Source organism: Scaptodrosophila lebanonensis, unplaced genomic scaffold (genome assembly GCF_003285725.1).
Source record: "Scaptodrosophila lebanonensis strain 11010-0011.00,11010-0021.00 unplaced genomic scaffold, SlebRS2 tig00001412-arrow-pilon, whole genome shotgun sequence".
Lineage (NCBI taxonomy): Eukaryota > Metazoa > Arthropoda > Insecta > Diptera > Drosophilidae > Scaptodrosophila > Scaptodrosophila lebanonensis.
Window position 1 is genome coordinate 5048109 of NW_022060739.1, and position 15132 is coordinate 5063240.

The 15132-nt window shown below is 34.3% G+C and overlaps 1 protein-coding gene across 3 annotated transcripts in view; it reads right to left on the minus strand.

Moving 5' to 3' along the window:
* Positions 1 to 15132, minus strand: part of LOC115631959 (arf-GAP domain and FG repeat-containing protein 1) — a 44225-nt gene that overhangs the window by 23202 nt on the left and 5891 nt on the right. The window contains exon 1 of one of the 3 annotated variants that reach the window (XM_030528823.1): positions 9810 to 9962. The exons of the other annotated variants lie outside the window; for them this stretch is intronic. The gene's annotated coding sequence lies outside the window, so the exon portion shown is untranslated. Of the gene's footprint in view, positions 1 to 9809; positions 9963 to 15132 lie in introns of those variants that run through there. 3 annotated transcript variants of the gene reach the window in all.

Sequence of the window (15132 nt, forward strand, 5' to 3'; positions counted from 1 at the left end):
AGGAAGCTAAGCGAATGGCTATTGTTGTTGCGGACAGTTCCACGAAAATCAAGTTCAATGTAGGCGGTAAATTGGCGTAACTGTTGAGAACTGAAGATAGGTCGGCGCCTCCGCTAAAAAACAAAAACAAAACAAAATTTTAAAAAACTAGAGCACGCTTAACAATTACGACCGAATTCCCAATTGGTTTCTTGACTAGCTATCAATTGTCTGACAGCAAAAAGTGCAGTGAGGCACGCATCATGCGGTCGGTCGTTGTTGGCACGTCTTTAATAAGCAATTTAAATAAATTAAAGAACTTAATTTATGCCTTGTCTGCTGCTCTGGTCAACTCACTGGTTTGTTTTTCTTATCAATTAAGAAAACAAAAGAAGTTCAGAAAAGTGTCGCACATCACGCAAAACGTAAATGATATACATATGTACTATATAGTTGATTGGTTGGTTGGATCTGTTGTCAACTGCATGATTTCTCTCTTTGCTCGATTGCTTGATTTGGTGATGAAAGAAATGAATATGCCCTTCCAAGTTCAATAACATCTCAGGGTTGGTTGGTTCCCGAAGCTGTTCCATGCTGTTGTGGTGGGCTGGGAAATTGCTGTCTTACGATGATTCAGTGCCAGCTTTAACAATGAGCCATGAGTCACACTCAGTGCTGACATTACAATGCAGCACCTGGGCGCCAGGTCGCACAAGCAACAAAGGCGACAACAACAAATAATCTGCAACTTAGTTGGCAAGCAAATTGTAAGTGACACAGTTATTTATGTGTGTACGTGTCCCCAAAGTTGGCGTCCAACTTAGTTGTCCCAAGGCTGTGCTATATCATCCCCTCATCCGCTAGCAGATGCAGATGCAGCAAATGGCATCAAACTAATTGGAAAATTTGGCAGAAACTTTGCTTATGCACATGTTTACTACACATTGAGCAAATGGTGGGATGGTTTCGTAATTGAAAACTTTAATTTTAAATGGTAATTAATTTTTGGAAAATGCAAGTACAAGAGCCAAGAGCCAAACCCTAGTTTCTGGACTGGCAATATCAATTAAAAGCAACATGCTGCGAGTCAGGAACGGTAGAATGTTGCGAATCAGTGATGGCAGCATGCTGCGACTTTGAAGCGGCAACATTTATGTTGCGACAGTGTTGCTATTACCGAGTAATTTTTGCATAATTTTCGAAAATAAGTGCTTATTTGGACCATACCTAGATGGTAGATCTTTCAGTCACTATGGTGAACAGGAATACAGTTCCAAATCTTTCTGTTCCTGTTTTATTTAATGTAATTCCAATCAGAAGCCATTGCTAGTTTTATTTTTAATAATTACTTTTAAAATAACATTTTAATTGATTTTACAAATATATATTCTATTCATTTTGCATTTATTTATAGGCAATATTTATAAATCCGAGTGACTTAATTTATGCGTTTCCAGCGTTTGCTTTCATTTCTCATTTCATGATGATGATAATGTTTGCAAAAAGTGTTTAAATTGTACAAAACGATATACGATATCAGAAAAGCAATCCAAAATTGTAATTAATTTTTGGAAAATGCAAATACAAGTACAAGAGCCAAACCTAAGTTTGGGGACTAGCAACATGCTGCGAGTCAGGAATGGCAACATGTAGCGAGCCAGGAACGGTAGAATGTTGCGAATCAGTGACCGCAGCATGTTGCGACTTCGTTCGGTAACATTTATGTTGCGATAGTAAAAAAAAATTTAATGTTTTGCTTTCACAAATATTCGTTACTGATCCACAGAGCTAAGTTTTTTAAAAAAAAAGTAATCGAAATGAATCCTCAAATATTGATTTGCTTTGAATATTGGGAAATCGTTGTTATATTCCGCTCTTCAAAATGGTAGGGGATTACATTTTACAAGTTTTTTGATAGCTTATCCTAAAAGGAACGCTTTAACTTGTCAAATAACAATAATATGCACTTAAGTCTTATCAAGCGACTGAATTCAAATTCCTGGAATATTCAGCTATACTATATGGACCACTTGTCGCAGTTCCAAATCATGCTGAGCTTAGAACTCGTTTCATAAAACAAATTCCTCTGCACTATCTGCAAATATAATTTGGTCATTCCAGGAAACAGACTCAGTATCGCCGACTGCGCAAAAATGTAAACAAGTTTTAAATTCGGATGTGAATGTCAGCTTGTGGAAATACCCGATTAGCATTGGGGATATCCATATCACTGGGGCAGCCAAACTAACACACAATAGCAGTTCAACCTTTAAGATATTACAATGAAAGTCAAATTGTGTCAGTTAGAAAATTGCATTACACCTTCGCGCACACAATCTCAGTCTCAAAAACTTGAGCTAAAAATAATGCCAGGTTTCAATTTCAATTTATGGATGGGCATGAAACCGCAGTCAAGTGGCACACAAGGCGAGACGGACAGAGACAGACACTGGGACGACTGAGGGACGTAATAATCTTCCAGATGGTACCAGCAGCTATAACGATGATGATAGTGGCGTAGTCTGAAAATTGAGCCCGTTTCCAAAGTAAATTTTCAACGATGTGTGCAAACATTTGCCTTGCAAATGAATCAAAATTGCGTTTATATCGCGATCTATGCAAAATATGTAATGTCTGTAATGATGATGATGACGATGATAATGATGATTATATGTACAGGCTATATGCAAATGGCACTAGACGACAACAACAACCTTGCGACGAGCATGTGTGTAATTTTCTCAACGAAAATTTTGAAAAATAAGCCATGGCTGCTACTCAAGTGAGGCTGTTTTGGGAACTTCCCTCTCTGTCATATGAGACTTTGCTTTGCTTTGCCTTAATAATAACAAATGCTGTTTGTTGACAAACAAAGTGTTGTGCATATGTACAGAGTTAATTTGTATGCTAAAAGTTAAATTGAATGGCAAATTTGACACTTTTGAATGCGCTACCCAGCAAATGGAAATGAATGTCAAGGGTACTCTCAACACATTCGGCTTGGAGTGCACCCCACAATTAAAGTTCTTCATGCCGCCTATTTGACATCATTAGATTGCCCTCTAAGCAAACTTTTGATATACTATAGTATGTGGTGTACATACGTACTTATTCGTTTGCAGGGCATTTCATGGTCACACACTCTCATGCAAATTATATTTCAAGGCAGCACTCGCAAGATAAACAAAATACTACGTCGCATGAAAATATAGTAGCATATGTATACTCGTATATATATATATGTATGTAAGTACGAAGTACAAACATGATACTTATTACTTATACTTATATGTAAGTGCGTCAGCTAATAAGTTCATAATGCACGAGTATGGGTTTCAAATTTGCGATAAATGTTCGTGACAAATCGAATACATGCGACATTAAGGAGCTAATAAAAAGATCATCATATTTGTATTTCGAGTAGGCGTCAAGAATTGAAAGGGATTATAAAACATTCTCTAATTTGAATTGACAATGCCGAAGACTACACTAGAAAACGTTTGAAGCAAATAAACGCACAAATTTCTGATTTTCAAGTAAACAAATCAATCAATCATGCTTTTTCATTGAAATGAATTATTAATATTTGAATTTTATTATCAAATAAATGGAAATTTTAACAACCATCTGTTCAGTCATTTCAAAGAAGTTTTCAGTAAACATTGGTTTTCTGCTTTATTGGAACATAAGTTAAGAGTATCTGTTATGTATTAATTGTGATAATTCATTTAATAGTACTATACTTTTATATTGTAGAAATCTAGATTTATAACTTAGTTACCTCTGAGTTTTCATTTAATCCTAACTGTAATCTTAAAAAAAGCCTTCGATAGCAACATTTTAGCTTTGTAATATGTAATAATATATAATAACAATAAAAATAAATGGTTTCTTTACACTATCGAAAGAAATTTTACTGATGTTACTGCTCTAAGTAAAACTATAAGGAAATATTGTAAATAACATCAATAATTAGATCCTTTTATAGGGCTGTTAATAAGGAATCTATTAGAAAATATAAAATAAATTATAGGCTTACAAAATATCATATAATAGTCTTATTTGAAAATTGTATTAAGAATGAAACGATTATTATTTTTACAATAACCTAAAAATTGGGAACTTAGCAACTTTTCCAAGCCAACCAATAATCTAGTTTAATGCTTGCCAAACAAAAAAGGCCCCTGCAGGACGAAATACACACTAGGTATATTTTCCAAAAAATGTTTAACTTTTTAGGAATAAAAAAACAAACTCAAACTATTACTATGGTGAAATATAACTTATTATGTTTTACTTATTTACAGTTATTTTCTGCGTAAGCTTGTCATTCAAAAGCCATTCACTATAGATATTTGATTACGCTTATGTTCAAAATTCATTTTCAACTTATCTTTGCCGTTCTCTTGTGACTAGGCATATCTGTATATCCATCCAATACTATTGTATTATAAATAATGTTCGAATTAAAATAATAACAATGTATTACCAAGACGTACCATTTTTTTACTTTTGCTTGTTTGCAGATTTCTTATTATTACTCTATGCTGGTCATATGCATAATTCGAATTACGATACAACGGCCTTTATGAGTGGAAGATTCCGCAGAAAACTGGATCAGTCTAATGTATATAAATAGTAGTATGTTATGTGTGTAAATGTATGTACAGCTTACAAAGCATCCACAAGAAGAACCTAAAAGTATTTCCGCCCACACAAATTGTATACTCGTAGTGTTTGTTGAAAACCAACTCAATCATAAAGTGTTTCCATATGTAAAATGCTTTCTTAGCACATTATCTGCATTATTTCATCAATTCGATTCTGGGTCTGTGTGCCTTTAATGCGTAATATCATAAACATGCCCGGCTGGCTACATGTTTATTTTGTTTTGCCGCCAAGTATAGTAACTGTAAGTTTGTATTTGTCTGGGAAGCCATTTATTATTTTGCAAATTTAGAGCTTTTTAATATGCGCGCGATTATACCAAAAAAAAAAAAAAAAAATGTTGGGTTCGCAATTTCTGTTTTCGCAAGCCACAGACTTATCGAGTGGGCTCGGCTGTGTGACAGAAATGCTGACCTACTCTTATCCAGTAATTAAAACAAAATACATATGGCATACGATATGACTTGACATTTCGAGCTCTCAGCAACATTTGTGAAATTCCTTGGCTTTCAATTTTATGTAATGCCTCAGGAAATAAACAAAATTAAATTGTAAGAGCTGCACTAAAATTGATGTTCAAGCACATATACAAACATACATGTCTGTATGAGTGTTTCTATATAGTTAATTGGCTAATTGTCTGCAATAAGTTGCACTTTAATTGAATGTGACAGCTAAGCGCTAAAAATAAACCCACGCTTGCCCTTTTAATGAGTTTGTTTATGGCCAAGTGTAGGCGCCAAAAGTGTCGCCAAAATGCCGCGCAAGTCAAGAGGAAATGCTTTATCTGCATATGTATAGAATGTGGTATAAGTATGTACATAAATATAAGTTATATGTATGTTTGTGGGGAGCATTTTTTGCCGCATAGTCGTTGGTAAAGCGTTGATGGCTCTGTCAGTATTTGTCGCACAAAATAAATTAAAGAGCGCAGAAGGCGGCCAGAGGGCATGTGGGTTGTTGGCTTGTTGACAGAGCTGGCTATAAACGAACGCACATACAGATAGATAGTACATGTACACGCATATATACATACACGTACATATATGTGCATGAGTGCAAAAGTTCAGGGGTTCTTGGGGTGCAGACCACGATATTCGTCGCATTTTGCAACGTTTAACGGGCGCTTTCCTTTGGCCGCTTTAGTTGCTGTTGCTGTTGCTGTTGGTCTTGTGGTAACCACTAGAGTTTCCTATGAATATTTTAAGATATGCAAGTATGTCTGCATGTGTGTGTGGATATATATCTTTGGCTTATATCGCACACCTTGCTGCTTTCGCTGCTGCATGCTTCGTTGCATGCCAGTAAGTCGTTTTCAAATGGCCAAGGCCGATGTACATACATACATATGCATAATGCATATACATATATGTATATATAGTGCGTTTGTGTGTCTGAAGAACATATGCCGCAGATTTTACAAGCCAATTAACCCATTAGTGGCAACTAACGCAACACGCAACTTTTTGCAAAACATTGCTTGTTTTACAATCCTTTTCGTGACACATTTTTATATAAATTTTTGACTTAGATGCAGAATTTGTTTTGTGAAACAAAAATAAAGAATTATATATTTCTAAGCTGCATAAATATTTCATATTTTTTATACTTTTTTATGTTCGAGAAAACTTTTCACTGTTTTTTAAATAAAGACTTAGCCTTGCTTACAGGAATAATACCTTTTAAAGTTAGGGACACACATATTCATATTCATATTTTCCATGAAAATATTTGTGCATTTAACACGTTTGTAAAATTAATTTAATTTAAATTAAATGAATAAGCTTTATAGAAAATACTATTTCCTATCAATATTTAAACGTTTTTTTAAATAAATTTAGAATAAATTAAAAAGCTTTGCAGAAAATACTTGTTCATATCAATATTTGAGGAATTTTTAAAATAAATTTAGAATGAATTAATAAGCTTTAAATTTAGAAAAAATTCATACTTTAATACTTTTCTACAACTATCTGTGTAGAACACATTTGATGTTCACATTCAGGAGATTGGCTTAGCACAGCTATCAAGAATCCTTATTACGTTTAGTTTAATGATTAATTATTATACAAGTATGTGCAAATATTTTCCATTACAAGAATCAATAATAGGCTTTCAATTTGTCGTAATATTTGTTCACCTAATAATATTATTATTATTATCACTATTATTAAAAGCCAATTGCTTTTTCCAAACGGCTTTTGATAATGTTTTTCACAAACTCTCACACATGTTTCGCAGTTCAACTCCCATGACTCTCATCCAGAAAAATGTGTCAATTGAATTCCTATCTGTGGGAATTTTATGAAGTGTAACAATCATCGTTTTTTTTTTTTTTTTTTTTTGAAATTTCAATTTGTATTGTAATTGTTGTGCACCGCCACTGGTAGCGATTTGAAGTGTATTTTAGTGGGTTAAGGGTCATGTGCCGCGTTTTTATGTCTGTCAGTTGTTGGCCCATTTCCAGCCCAATTTTTGAGCTGCTGCTGCCTATCACAAACTCATTTCTGCTGCTGTCGCCAGCATCTTCATGCCATTGACGTTTACAATTACATACTTGCATGCACACACTCACATACACACACGCACACACACACAGTGTACATTTCAAGTGGCATATTTTATTGCTCTTCAGCGTCATATGTATGTATGTCTATGTGTGTGTGTGTGTGTGTTTGTGAATGCGTTTGTAACTCACAACGCCATTATAAATCTCATCAGCTACGTAGGCTGACTGCGTGGGCGCTGCAGCTTCTGTTGCTCTTATTTTTGTTGTTGCCGCTTCTGCTCCACTTTAGAGACGAGCGCGTCGGCGTCAGCGTCAGCGTCAGCATCGTTTGGCATTTGACGCAGGGCCCAGCACCAGCAGCAGCAAACGCATTCCCAAATGCCTTTACAGTTGAACTAGTTCCTCCTCCTCCTCCTCCTCCATCGCATCGTCGTCATCATCATAGTACGGATATTATGCTCATCTTTCTTTTTTTCCCTCTCATTTCATCTTGGGCTGCTGTGCGCAGCATTTTTAATTGGACTCTGTTGGGGAGCTTCTCTGTTTGCCAGCTGTGATGACTGCTGTGACTGCTCTTGAAATCGCAATGGGACTCACACACACAGGCATATACATACATACAATTAGTACATATATGACATACATACATACATACATATGTACATAAATATCTGTACAATATGCATACCCAGTAGTGCTGCTAACATTGGTCCTTTTACATTCAAAAGTGGTTGAAAGACAAGCACTTTTTAGAACAGGGACGACGCGTCACGACGGTGCATGAGAAGGGCCCTTCGCTTTGAACATATGTATTTTTTATTGGCTCGTTGTTATTGAGCCTCCCGAGCATACATTTTAGAGCAGTGGCGGGGACATGGGACGACTGTTAGTAGTACGGGTATTCTTGTTACGTCAAATACGTTGAACTTGACTATTTTTGAATTATACTTTAATTTCATTTCATTTAAATTAATTAATCTGCAGGTTTTGCAGAAATCGATGGATTAACAAGTCTTTCTGTAAATAGTGGCCCGTAAGTACTCCAACCACCATATAAACTTCTTTTGATCTCCAGAGTTCGCTAGCAAGGTTTACTCGCTTGATCCTTATACGCAGTGCTGTCATTTTAGCTTTTTTCCCGCTAGATCTAGCTTTAAAAAAGAGGCATTTAAAAAAAATGCCAATGCGGGAAAAATTCGAAAATAGCGGATTGCGGGAATTCTAGCTTAAAAAAAAAAAAATTATTTAGGCTTTTTCTAGCTTTTCTTTATTTTTCACCATATATTTTTTTCCTTATCTTTGTTAACACTTAAAATCATGAATATAAACAATGATAAACGACTTTCGATAATAAAATCTATCAAAATCACCGCCAGGCTCAAGCAAAAGCCGTTTTTTTCTTCTTCGCTGCGTTAAGATATATCTAAAGTGTAAAAACAAAGAGTTCGCGAAGTGGGGTCTCCAGACAGGTGAATTTAATTAAATCCAAATTAAGAAATGGGATGAATTTAAATACGCTTAACTACATTTTAAGCGTAAGTTATGTTTTTTTGTAAGCAAAATAAACCATATTCATAATTATATTATTTAATTTTCAATTTAAGATACGGACTTAATCGTAACAAAACTGAACTGAAACTGAACAACTGCAGAATTTTTAGCTTGATTTTAATGTGAATTTTCTATTATTATTTTTACAAGAATCTCATATTATTATTATAAATTATGAATTAATTATTATTATGAAAACATAAAAACAGATATTTCCTTAAATTTAACCAAGAAAATAGTGTTTTTTTAAAGCCGGCTTTGTTTTTTTAGCTTATTTTGCCTTGGATTTAGCTCTTTTTACCTTTATTTTTTTGGCAATCTAGCTGTTTTTGCTCTAAAAATTATGACAGCACTGCTCATACGTGCTTGGAAAAAGGCTGAAGAAGACCAGCGGCATACCAATACCTTTCTTATCAGGCGAGATGTTTGCAAGCTCATCTGCAAAGCAGTTTTCATCAATGTTTCGGACAAGCATTTTACAAAATGAAATTCGCATCCACCTTATCGAAATAAGTTAAGCATTTGGCTTGTTGTGCGATCTGTTTTTGCCAAATGTGTGGAACAAGCAACATTTAAAGCAAGCCCAGTGATCAAATTGGTCAACAGAAAAATTTGTATACACATTCGCGTTCGACAAGCATGCTTGACAGTGACATGAATAATTTATTGTCAGAGTGACAAAGTAACAGATGCTCTTCTCAAGCAGGAATACCGCAGTTCTTTGCTTAAAATAAATGTATAGGTAAATAGAAAAAACAAAAGTGGATAGTTCTGGTTTCTTCTAGAATTGAAAAAACGTTCTCCTAATAATGTTGCTATGCTTTATCAAGAAAACAAAAAGATTTCTATTAAAAAGCTTTTAAAGTGTCGACTTCTGAATATTTCTATATAATATAAGGGATTCTTTTAAATTTTAATTAATCAAAATTAATGCCATTCATTATAAAGAAGCAAGTGAGTGATGGGCCTTCCGTCCTTCTAAATATTCACAGAAAAACGATTTTTCGTTGCCACAAAGTCCTGCTGGGTATGTCCGTTGTCAGGGACATTTATTAAAATTATTTATTGCTCTCGTTCTATTTCGCTCCATCGCTCTACTTACAGTTTTTGTTAGCCTTGTTGGAACGCTTTTGGCACATGTTTCCGCATTCGAATTGCATTCTCTCAGCTGAATTTGCTTTTGTTGCTGACTTTTTGTTTTTGCATTATTAATAGAAATCTTTTTTTCAAGGCAATGGCAATAGCAACAGCAACGTTTACAACGACACCAAATCGAATGAGCCCGCAAAGCTGAACTGCGCATTTATATTATTATTATTCAGCAGCAACCTCGACGTCTCAACTGAACACGCCTGCCCCCCGAAACGCGCTCCCCTCCTCCCCCCTCAACGATGTTCTCGTTCTCATCCGCATATAAACCCTTGCCTTGCCTTGCTTTGCCGGAGCTGCCGTTGTTTGTTGTACTCGTATATAAGTACATCTATATTGCTGAATAATGTACGCTTCACATTTCCTAAATGTTAATTAGCTGATTTGTGTTTTTTATTTATTTATTTATAATTTCCAATCTGCCGCAATTGCATTTGAAATGCGCGCATTTGCAACTAATGTTTTTTGTTTATGAAAAGCTTTTGCGATTTGAAAATGTAAATAAATATTCCAACTAAACAGCAGTTGCACATTTTCCGACAGTTTTTCAATTTGGAATAAATATAATGAGACTATTCAAAATAAAGAGAGACATAAAATTGGCCAAGTCTGTATTTTGTGTAATCATTTAAAGGCAAGTAATTATTTTCTATGCAAAAACAATTCAACTTTTTCTTGAAATTTAATCGGTATGCGCAAGTTCTGCTCTTGCTTTGTTCAGTGAAAACTTATTAACTAACTATCTTTATTTATTTGACCAACCAAGCGACTATAAAATTCCTCAATGTAATATCACTTTTACAGATCTATCCTCTACATAACTTCCACAAACCAAATATGTATATCCTTTTTACCATACGAATACAAATATGTCTTATCTCTCGGCACAAGTGATTTTTTTCGAAAAAAAAGTCAAATATCTTTAAGAAAATATATTTATTTTGCCAAAACATCAGTACTGTGTATTTATTTTTAAGAAGTCATATTTAAAGAGCTTATTTAATATGTATTATTTAGTAAAAATTTAAGAAGTTATTCGATTTATGTAAATACAGCATGTTAGAACAATGAATTGAATACGAAAATATTGTGCAATTTTTTGATCAGTGTATACACCCACCTATAGATATAGATATGTACATATAGGTATACATAAATGTCTACCTATATGTATTTATCAAACTTTATTTATATGGCGACATGTACAAGACTATTTAATTGCTACGAGTATTATGCGTCGCTGTTTTGGTAGTTTTTTGTTTTTTTTGGCTTTTGCTTTTCCTTTGTTTTGCTTTTTTTGTGTGTGTATGTTTGATAGGGAAAGAGAAAAAAGTGGCAGAAGAAAAACAACGAAAACAAAAACAGGGCAGACATGGACAGCAGCTGACACCAACTGGTGAAAGTGTGGCTGATATATACGTGCATATAGCCAGAGTACAAGTTTGTCTGTATATTTATGTTATTTCATAATCACGCTCTGTTCGATAAACAAAACATTTCTATGGCTGTGCCACAATGCATGCTGAACTTAATCTTAAACACCAACATGGTGGCAAAAAAGCCAATTGAATACAAAAAGTTGTAAGATTACAAAGTATCAGACAGGCCCTGCTGCTGTTTCTGTAAGCCAAGTTCAGCCACTAATGGTTTTCCAACAAGAAAACATGGAAAAGACAATGCCTCTGGACAGCTAGCTTTCGAAAGCCACAACGAATGTTTTTTAAACAGCTGAGCACGTTTTTTAAAAAGTACTAGACATATTCAATTTCTTATGATTTTTTAATAAATGAAAACATTAAATCGTATTTTTCTTTTATTTGAAACATGTTTTAACAAATATAGGTTTTCTTTTTAAAACCTCTTTGAAGAAATTGTGAGAATTTTAGAATTTTAATTGAGGCACTTGCTTTAAAAATAGAATGAGCGCAAACTTTGTTACCAAACTCCGCTTTACGTAATTGTTTTCAACAAATATAAATAATACACATACATTTTGATAAGTTCCAGATAAATGGTTTTCTAAACCCCATTAAAATACGACATAGAAAAGATTTCATTTGTATTTTCTAAGAAGCTTAGAAAACACAACGTGGTTTCCTTATCGTTTCCACAAAGCTCATTTGTGTGCAATAAAATTTATTTTCAAAACTCCCATGTGAATTCAAAACTAAAAGCTTTCTTATTTTAAACGAAGATTTATTTATTTATTTAAATTTGTGTTAAATACAAAAAACAATTCTAATTTAATAAAATAGGAAATTACTTAATTTTCTTCAGATAGAATGTTTTAAATATTCAGAAGATATATTGAATTAAGGATTACTGTTGTACAATGACCGATAAAAAATAGAAAAACCAGAAATTCTGTTGAAACCTTTTATCAATTACATAGAATGGTTTTATTTTTAGAAATATACTTTCATGGGAAGGCATAGAAAACATTTTTCAACCCAGAAAAGCGTCGTTTAAACCAAATTTCATTCACCCTCCCCCATGAACTTTATTGTTTGGGCGATCGTATAAATATTTGCATTTAGGTGTTCAACACCAATAGGGGACATTCACCCTAAATTGTACAGCTCATGCATGCAAACAGGTTGATTGGATGAGCCTGAATTCAGGCTTATCTATTTCAAGCTCCATTTCCCCCCCTCTGAGTGACACCAATAGGAACCAGAAGACGTCACTAGCAATTCCACTTTTCGCTCTCTCTCTCTGTGTATAAGTATATATCTGGAAAATGAAAAAAGAATGTCCCAAGCACAGACATTCATTTCACCCAACAAGAGTCAGAATACGCCTCTTATTTGGACCGACTCGCAGTTAGACGCCACCACAGTTGGGCATTTTGACATCGTTGGCCTTGTCGAGTGACGCATAAAGATGTCGATGACAAGACGCCTGAGAAAGTAGCTCAGAGAGGGCATTATTTTATTTATAAATAAACATGTAGTAGGTATGACGAATATGTGAATATATTTGTGGACATGCTAGTAATATAATTGCGCCTTATCTAATCAACAAGTTTCTTGACTTCTACAAGTATGAGCACGGGTATGAGAAACAATACAGAAAATGTTTTGAACTTTGAATGGGACAGAGCTTATTCATCCATATGCATATATAGGAGTAATATATATATATATATATATATATATATATGTGTGTGTGTGTGTGTGTGTGTGTGTATTTGTAGTTGTAGTTGTCTACCTGGGCCGACGACTGCTGGCTGATTGAGGTGCAACAATTTGTCTGCAATTGCCACACAGTCGTGGCAGCAACAGCAACGGCAACAACAGTAACCGCAACAACAGCCACAACAACAACAGCAACAATGCCAAGTTGGCCCAAAAATATGCGCAAAAGTTGTTTGACAGGTTTTTTTATCATTTTGTTTTTTAACTTTTTGTTGTTGTTAAAGTTAAGTTAACCAAAACGAACCGGCCGGTCTGCACGCCTGCGCGCTCAACGTTGTTTGAAGCTGACTTAATGTCAGTTGTTGCAGCAGAGTTGCTTTAACTTGCACACACACAGTCATACATAGATACATCCAAATTTATGTACATTCATATGTATGTGTGTGTATATAGGGAAGCCAAGTTTGTAGGAACGGAGCAATAAATTGTTATTCAAATGCAAAACTTGAAGAGTTTCTTTATGTAATGTTGCTTTAACTGGACAATCTCATTATATTTTCAATTTCAAATATTTTTAATTCAAAATAGTAATTCATAAAATAGCTTTTAGATAAGATAGATAAGCATTCTGATTTCTAACTTAAAAATAAAGTGCTGCATTCTACGTCGCAGTTTATCGATAAACTGCCGTCAAGTTTAGGTCGTATTTAAAATATTTAGAGAGTACAGCTTTTTAATTAGAATAATATTCAAAATAAGGGATACCCTCACCCTTTACAATTTAACTTGTTTAAATGCCCAAAAAGAGACATTTAGAACTGCGCGCCATTTTCTATGGAGCTGGGAATGCATTGAAAGCACAGATCCTTTTCAATATAATAGATATATGTGTCAGGTGGCAATACATAGGACAACTGGCAACCCTGGGTTACGACCCGGTGGCAGCATTAAAACACTCTCGGTGAAAACTCTGCAGAAGCAAGACGTCGGCTGAAGCTCAATATAAAGTTGCCTAACATTTTTAAGTTGATTTTTGTACCGCTTCCTGTTATATTCATTCAGTTCATTATTATAACTCTAATTTGGTATTTGATTAAACATTATAAATATAAACTCATCCTTACATATACATATATCAAAGAAAAACTAAAACTAAATTGGTTTAGTCGCCTTAAAAGTCACAAAACTTCACAAATGTATTGATTTTGGAAGACCAATAACTTGGAAAATCGGTTCATTTTCTGAACCTTTAAGATGTTTGATTGTTATTTGATTGTCTTCTTTTTAAGAATTGCCACAAGCTCAAGAAACGTGTGCTTTTGTATTGTTTTTGGAAGAGCAATAACTTGGAAAATCGGTGCATTTTCTGAACCTTTAAGAATAGAGGTGCTATTCTTAGGATGCTCAATTGTTATTTGATTGTCTTCTATTTAAGAATTGCCACCAAAGAGTATTATATTTTGGACAATGTACTTGTATATACATAGCTTTGAGAAGATAAAGCCAAACCTGAAAAGCTGTAGGTAAGTAAAAGAGACAACTACAAGTCTACCTATTTTCTAATTTTGACATTTGGTTGTATTAGAATTTGATACGACTACAATAATTTGTGCAATTTATACCTACATAGGGCGCCTGATCTGTAAATATGTAAAATACTTGGCTCTTTCGTTAAGTTTAAGTTTTTGGTCACACTGGAAAGTGTGTTCCAAGAAGTTTGTTCTATGAGAGAACTATGCTCTATAATTCTATATTCTTGTTGGTTTCTTGTATTCGATGTACCCCAACATTTGTCTTCTTAAATACTTTTATATTCTTTTATGTGCTAATTATTTGTTTTGAAGGTTTTGATATTTCAGTCGTTCCTAGTTACTTGGCCAGCATTGTAGGACATACTCGTACATATGTATGTGCATACATATAGCAGAGCCTTTCATGCATGCCAGCCACAATTTCGTATCGGACTTTGAGTTCTTTTTGTTTGCCTGCTGTTCCGCAGTTATTGCCATGAAGTTCGTTGCCTCGTTGCTGTTTCTGCTAATGTTGTTTTTGTTGTTGTTATTGTTGTCGTCGTCATGCCAAAAAGTCCAGGCATTTATGCGGCTTTTCATTTACATTTGCATGTTCTGCTTCTCTTGT